At 46.0% G+C, this 7,689-nt stretch overlaps 1 pseudogene across 1 annotated transcript; it reads left to right on the top strand.

The window, feature by feature from the left end:
• Positions 1–6,536: 6,536 nt before the first annotated feature.
• LOC104269297 lies at positions 6,537–7,032 on the top strand (annotated as a pseudogene). Its single transcript, XR_717811.1, has one exon. The product of XR_717811.1 is annotated as a chondroitin sulfate synthase 1 pseudogene (transcript).
• The last annotated feature ends 657 nt before the right edge of the window (positions 7,033–7,689 follow it).

Genomic DNA, 7,689 nt, shown 5'->3' with positions numbered 1-7,689 from the left:
TTACTCCATTGACAAAGCATCCTGGTGAGCTGAATTGCTGGCACCGTGAGTGAAATGGGAAGCTGCTAGCAAGGCATTCCCGGGGTGGCAGCGTGTGCAGAGCCTTGATACCGTGCTAGCCAGAGCGCTGAAAGGAATTAGGGATTCAGAGGCTGAATACCTCCAAATTGCTGTGGCTCAAAGGCTATTTACAGACACAGCTAAAAGGGAACGGAGCGGAAAGCATTTGCTGATCCTTGCTGCTGTGAATCCAGATAGGGTCTAACAAGAGGGGAAGCAATCCACTTCCTGAACATCAATCATGAGCAAAATGACCACTGCAAGGCAAAACGGGGCCTGCTGGATTTTCAGGGGACGCCGGCTCTTTGACACAGTCGTGCTTTTGTAGTCTGCGAGGCAGAGAATGAGCTTTAGAGCTACAGGTTTTCAGAGGGCAGGTTTGTGAGCTTCGGCAGTTATCGCATCTGACAGCCAGGTTAGCAGAGCTTTCCTTCCAGGAGGCCGGTGAAATGCAGCAGCAGAAACTGCGGTGTCACATCAAAGGACAAGAAATAGTCAGAAAAAGAGTGGTGCGGGAAGGAGTTAAGGAGTTAAGGTATGGCTGGGGTTCAGGGAAAGTGCAACAATATGTGCTAATGGTTTTGCAGTTGAGGGGAGTTGTCCTAAAAGAGCTGCAGGAAGGAGAGGATGGGAATAGGCAGCCTCCCAGAAGATTTAAGCCTGCTGTCTCAGGAACAGAAATATCAGGCAGTTAACCCTTTTTTTTTTTTCTTCTTTTCATTTTTTTTTTTCTTTTTTTTTCTTTTCTGTGTAGCAACTAGATTTCCCGGGAAACGTGGCAGGAGACGAGCGCGAATGCAGTTAATGGCGAGATGTTAGAGGCTGGCCTTCGACAGTATCTCTGCAGGCACACAGCTGCAGCGCTTCTCAGTTTGGGACAGTCCCCACGGCACCTCGAAGTGCCACGAGGCCGCACACACGAGGACTGCGAGAGGTGCGGTTTGGCAGCGGTGCCAGGGCTTGTGCTAAGCCGTCCTTGGGAGTGTCTCTGTTTCAAACGTGATGCCACGCTGTTCGTGGTGGCTTACAGGAAACAGACCATGCTGGATCTAAATACCTGAGTGCTTGGAAAAGCTTAAGTGAAAGGCAGCCAGAAGGATTTGAGGTCTGAGAGAGTTTGTATTGTCTGTCTAAGACTGCACTAGCTGCTGCAGGAGTGTAATACAAACCACAGTTTTGTGTGACTTTTAACTTGAGAGCCTAGGTGGAGGCTGTCAGGGAGGTAGCATTCAGTTTTGGTCCTTTCTGGTCGCTGGTGAGGTAATAGGATGGATTGCGGAGCGTGCACTCTTGCATCTCGGGAGATGATCGTCTGAAGTGACTTTGAGCATTGTGACAACACGATACACGTTTTGTTTAATCTACCAGTCGAACCGTGAGAACTCTGTACGTCCTGTTGTATCATCTGGCAGGTTAGTTTGGCTTTCTGAGCAGTAAGTTGTCACCTAAAACTTGCAAGAATGTGTAAGGAACAGTATGAAACAAATACAGTGAGAGCCACTGGCACTGAAGCATGGGGAATGAGGAGAAACAAAGTCACCTACATACCCCAAAATAGCCGTGTGGCCTAAACCTCTGTGAGACTCGGGCTTTGATCTAGTCTGACCCACTGAGTGTCAGTGTGCCTATGGGTGAGGGATCCGCTTCTGTCCCTGTTTCTGCAAGGAAGACAGATGGATATCCGTGGACAGAAAACTGGCATCACTTTAAATTGGAGGAGTTTAATTCAAAGGATCCTAAGGAGCTGTGGAAGGTGCTTGGGCTCTCTCTGATACCAAGCTGTCCTGCAAAAATTTGAAAGGAGCTCTTCCTCAAAATCTGAATTCAGTAATGCAGAACTTAACTGATAAGCTCTTTTAAATCTATCTGGAAATTAAAAAAAAACAACACCCCAAACCCCAGCTCGTTTTTCTGACCTCGTGATGGTCAACTGCAGTACCGCGTGCAGGAGCAGCGTGCTGGTTTCCATGTTCAGCTCTCCTGGCTGAGCTGTGGTTCAGTGCTCCCCCTGTAGCAAATGTTGCTGGAAAGATGAGACCTTGAAGAACAGTTATGCAAAACTAGCCTTAATTCAGCGTGAAATGGAGCTGAACCCATGTATTCAAGAATTCAGTCTTTTAGATCCGTTATCTTGATGAGTTCTTCACAAATGATGATTTTCTTCAGCGTAATTATACAAGATGACTATTTCTAAAAAAATGTGATGGTTTCTCTGACTTTCTCTGAGGGAGTTCTCCCAAGCTGCAGACAAAAGCCAAATACATTTTTTGTAATCATCTCCAGTTTGGGTCTCTACAAAGGGAGCACTCTCTAGCTGCTGACACTGCTTCTGCTGAGTCTGCAGAGCTGATAACAAAGCAAGGTAATACAAATAAGTAATAAACACTGAAAACTGAAGATAAAACATTCCACATCTGCGCTCCTCCTGCTTAATGACAAGATTTGGTAACTGTAGTAGCATGTCATTTCTCAGCAAATATGGGGGTGTTTTTGCACCCTCTTTGTGCACGCAGTTCTCTGTGTTGCATGAATACCTGTGCCAGCTCTCACAAAATCTTTGCACCTGGTTTGCTCCTGACTTGCTCACGTCATGGAATGCGAGGGTATCCGGTGTGCAAACCCTGTTAAAATTCACTTGGTAGCCACCAATACCAGAACAGTTGTCCCCTGCTAAGAAGTTTCTTCTAAGGAAGCGTTACCTGATTTTTCCTATGTTTGCATTTCAGTTGCCCTTTGATTCCCTTGTCAACGCTAGCTTCTAGTTTGTTGGAGTTAAGTGCTCCGTGCGCTGAGAGAAACCGGGTCGCACAGCGTCGTGCTTGTCTTCAGCGCTGCTCCTGGGGAAGGTAATAGTGAGCCTCGCCGTCCTGATTCAGGCACATCCTCCTGTTTAACCGAGCAGATTCAGATTACGTGCAGGAGATAAGGTTGGGATCTGTCGGAGCAGTTCAGCTGCTGGGTTTTTAAATGACCAGTTCAGTACACGTATCGGTTGTATTCAGAACCTGATATTTCCCTCTGGGCAGAGTTGACCTGGCCTTCAAGCTGCCTGAGGCCACCAGCGATTGCTGCAAAGGAAGTGGCCTCTGTATGAGTAGGTACAGTAGTCTGGTGGCAGAAATTTGTGGCCACGCTTCTTTTAAACAGCTAAGGGTGAAGGGGAGCCCTTGGGTGGGGAAGCAGGGTGTCGACTTTTGCTAAAAAACCTTTCCCTTGTTTTTATTTTTTTTTTTTACTATCAAACATACAATCACTTTGCAGATACAATCTTCATGTCTCGTTTTTGGAGAAGCTTTGAACAGGAAATCAATGTCCGCTAATGGGAGCGAGTATCGGTGGGGCCACAGAAGGAGGAAAGTGTTGAGACAAGAGCTCTGTGCCCAAGGAGCTGAAGGGGTCAGTTTGCTGCCCAAACCTGAGAGCAGACATGGTAACATACTGGAGGTGTAAGGAGGGACAAGAAACGTGGCTTTTAACACACTGATCTGCAGAATCGTTTGTGATTCAGTCAGGTCTGATTCTTTGCAGTGTCAGGTGAAGAAGTTAAAAGCTTTGATCAGGATTCATCCCTGCATTTGCCAGTCCTTTATTCTGCTGATAGCTGGGAGCAGGAAAATGTACTTGCAGTTCATCTTATAAGCTGTGGTTTGACTTCTATGGCCGAGCACAAGAACATGTTTCCTGAGCAAAGTGTTCTTTCTGTATTTTCTTGTCAAAAAAGGGCTGTGTTGCGCAGCGAGCTGTGGCTCAGCCGTAAGGAGCAGCACATGGGGACTCCCATTGTTTCAGCCTCTGCCGAGCAGCGCTTGCATTGACATACACACGCGGGCAGTTTTCCTACGTGGGAGCATATTTCATGTGTCTGAACTCAAACAAGCACTCAAAGCCGCAGTCACGAATAACAGCGAGTGGTCTCATCCTAGAAATTGCGTTGTCGCAGGAAATGAAGAAAGGCTGAGGCAAGTTGTGCTGGGGCACGGTCGGTGTGAGATCCCGAGGCTGAAGTTAACGGCGTGGTGCAGACCCAAGCCGCGCTCTGATCGTTGGGATGTAGTTATCGTTAGGGCAGTAAATTTAAACCGAGACCCAACAAAAGGAGTGATGGTGTAATAGCTGGCGATCCTTACAAAGGCAGAGCTTTCGGAATATCGAAGCAAGTCTGAAAATTCATTGTTTGCTTTTGAAGAAAAGAAGTGAAGAAGCAGAAACTCCCATAAAGCTTTAGCTTATAGCTTCAGCTGGTAGTTGTCTGGAAAATGTCCTGGGTCCACTTGAAGCTGTATTGGAGCTGGTCACAGTAAATGAGACGAGAGCTGCTTTTCTCAGTAGCTTCTTCTGCCTTTTCTTCCTATGACATAAAAATTTGAATGCGTCGAGTGCCTTTAATGACAAAGTCTTTTAAACTTAGATTGAGAGTTGATACAGGAAGAGCAATTTACTGTGTAGTTTTTTAATTCAAGCCGAGACGATTTGTGTGGAATGTGTCATAAAATAAACGGCAGAACTTGCTTAATAGTGAAAGTTCAATATATGGGCGTGTCTCATTTTAAAAGGGGAATTTTCAGTGCTTTTAAGGGGATGAGACTTTATAACCAGTAGTACTTGCATTAATTGCATCACTGGTGATTAAAGGCGTCATTAACTCTGCTCTGAAGTCAACAGCAATGCTTGCTTTTGCTCTGTCCTCTTCTGGGAAGCTGGAATCTAAACTTTTCCTGTGAAACACTACCCATGGCAGTAAGAAATCCAGAAGACAAAGCTTTTAAACTAATTAGGTGATATTCATTACACAAAGCTGAATTAGTGTATAACTGCTAAGGTGTCAAAGTTGATGTTTATTTAGTCAGTACTAATTAGATACCTTTGCATTTCATGGTGGAACTTAAGGAATAATTCCCCTCAAGTATTCTTACGTTTCAGATTTCGTACGGTAGCTAATTCTGGAGATGTCAAATTTCAGATGGTCTGTACTGCCCAAAATCTGCTCTGCTTTTGGCAAGAAACCTGTGTTGAGAGGCATCTGGTAAAAGTGACAGTGATACATTGAGGAAATGCTGTGTCCTTTACTTTGAGAGTGTTTTCACATTCAGCTTTGAATATAGGTTGTATTCGGAGCGTAGTTGCCAAAAGTGGTTAGAAAATATTCTCCCCCTGTACAAAAAGGGGCAAAACCTGTTAGTTTAGCAATGAAAATAGTTTTCTGTGAGTTTCTGTAAAGGATACATGAACTCTACTTTTTCCTAGGGAGAATGGGAGAAAACGGTCCCACGAGCTTAAAATCCATAATTTTTATTTTAGGGCAAGTCTGTAACAGTTACGTGATTGAAAATCCTCCCTGGAGGAGGTTCAGCGTTCCGCAGCCTGCCTTGAGGAATCGTCCTACGTCTCTTCCTGCAATATAAGTGACCCAGTTTGCCCACGCAGATGGGTTGGATTTGGCAGAGAGGAGCAGCGAAGGTGTGGAGCAGATGTCGCTGTGCTGCTTCGCATAGAAGAGGCTTCTCTTTTGAGAAGCTCCTCTGCTAAAATCTGGTCGGAAAGTGTGCAGAAAGCACATTTCATGTGCTTTCTGCACACTTTCCGACCAAATTTTAGCAAAGGAGCTGTGGGGATTGGTAGCACCAGGTAATCTGTTGGGATTACCGATTTTGCACGCATCTCTTAGGATGATTTTTCTACTCGTCCTTTGCTGGTGTGAGAAGACCCATTTAAGGTCACTGTTGCTACCATCCTCTGTGCTTCTCCGGCTGTCACGTTTTTCTTCTGTCAAAGCATCTGGAGAAGTTGCTGTTTGATTTGTTTTCCACAAGATCCTGATTCCTCCCAAGTTCATGTCAAATTTCCGTCTCTTTACTCTCTGGGAGTCAGTACTTCTGAACATGCATTCGAGGTGTCGGAGGGCTTAGAGGAAGGTGGATATGATGCTGAATAACTTGCAGGGAAGGTTTGGAAGTATTAAATCCAGTTATGTGTCAATTGTTTGCTCTTCTTGGCTCCCTTTGGCTTCGCTCTGTATCTAGATAGCGAGTGTGCTTAAGGAGTCATCCTGCCTGCCACCAGTTGACTATTCCTCTCGAATTATTTTTCATCAGATGAAGATGAATATCGAAACGGCATTGGGAGCTGGTCACAGTAAATGAGACGAGAGCTGCTTTTCTCAGTAGCTTCTTCTGCCTTTTCTTCCTATGACATAAAAATTTGAATGCGTCGAGTGCCTTTAATGACAAAGTCTTTTAAACTTAGATTGAGATGAAGATGAAAAATGATATTCTGATATGACAGGTATCTGAGATTTTTGTGTTATACCAGTTGCTCTCTGTGCCACATGGACATCCTCATGTATGTGGAAAAAAAATAAGTCTTCGAGATGTTTACAGTTTGTGACACAGATGACATGTAGTTCCTTTGAGTGGTAGCACTCTCTGCTTGCCTTGGTTTGCATACTTAATTATTCCTTATTGTCTTTTTCAATCTAGAACATGGTCCAAAACCATTCCTGGCAAGGTTGAATTCTTCTCCAGCGAGGGTTCGGACACCTCTATTCCCATCCCCATTGTGCCGCTTCCAGGTGTAGATGACTCTTACCCACCCCAGAAGAAATCTTTCATGATGCTGAAATACATGCATGACCACTACTTGGACAAATACGAATGGTTTATGAGAGCCGATGATGACGTTTACATCAAAGGGGACAAACTGGAGAACTTCCTCAGGAGTTTGAACAGCAGCGAGCCCCTCTTTCTTGGGCAGACTGGCCTGGGCACCACAGAGGAGATGGGGAAGCTGGCACTGGAACCGGGCGAGAACTTCTGCATGGGAGGACCAGGAGTGATCATGAGCCGGGAAGTCCTGCGGAGAATGGTGCCCCACATTGGCGAGTGCCTGCGAGAGCTGTACACCACCCACGAGGACGTGGAAGTGGGGAGATGCGTGCGGAGGTTCGCGGGAGTGCAGTGCGTGTGGTCCTACGAGGTAAGGACGAGGGCGCGGAGAATGAGGTGACGTTAGGCACATTGGGTTGTGTGAAATGTATAGACTGTAAGATGTTCAGAAGTAACCTGTAAGCGTGAGATGTTAAAGCTCAGCTGTTTTGGTGAGAGGGAGGAGTTTTGGTGATGGGGAAGGTAGAGAAGAGGGTGGGAGAGGCCAGCAGCGGAGGATTGCGGTTGTGGGGCCGTGCAGCAGTTCCTCCAGAGCTCTCCTCCTTTTGCAACTTGACCATCCAATTTACAGTTCCTGCACTCCTTGTTTCCTACGAGTGTCACCCTGGGAAAGAGCTACGCAAACATGGAAGTGCAGCTGCACAGAGGGGAATGGAGCCTGACTTTAGGCACATGGAGCTGGCGGGGAGGAATATTTGTCGTTCATAATGCATGTGTTTATTTAGACAGAAAGGAAATACGCTTAAATCAAAATCGCCACAGGTCCTTGCAGTCTTGACTGTCCCAGCCTCTCTTATCTACTTTAGCCGGGTATGTCATGGTGTCAGCGTGGAAAATAGATGATACAATTACTGTGGTTTTTACTGCAGCTGCAAGGCTGACAGCCGTTTGCCCTGACAGTGACAGTTTTTTCCCCAAACTGCGGCCGTGGCAGAGTTGTCTCACGGTGGCTGGCACCGTCACCCTG

The sequence above is a fragment of the Apaloderma vittatum genome, unplaced genomic scaffold, assembly GCF_000703405.1.
Source record: "Apaloderma vittatum isolate BGI_N311 unplaced genomic scaffold, ASM70340v1 Scaffold44624, whole genome shotgun sequence".
Lineage (NCBI taxonomy): Eukaryota > Metazoa > Chordata > Aves > Trogoniformes > Trogonidae > Apaloderma > Apaloderma vittatum.
Note: the sequence above shows the minus strand (reverse complement) of the source record. Positions and strands in the feature narration are given on the sequence as shown.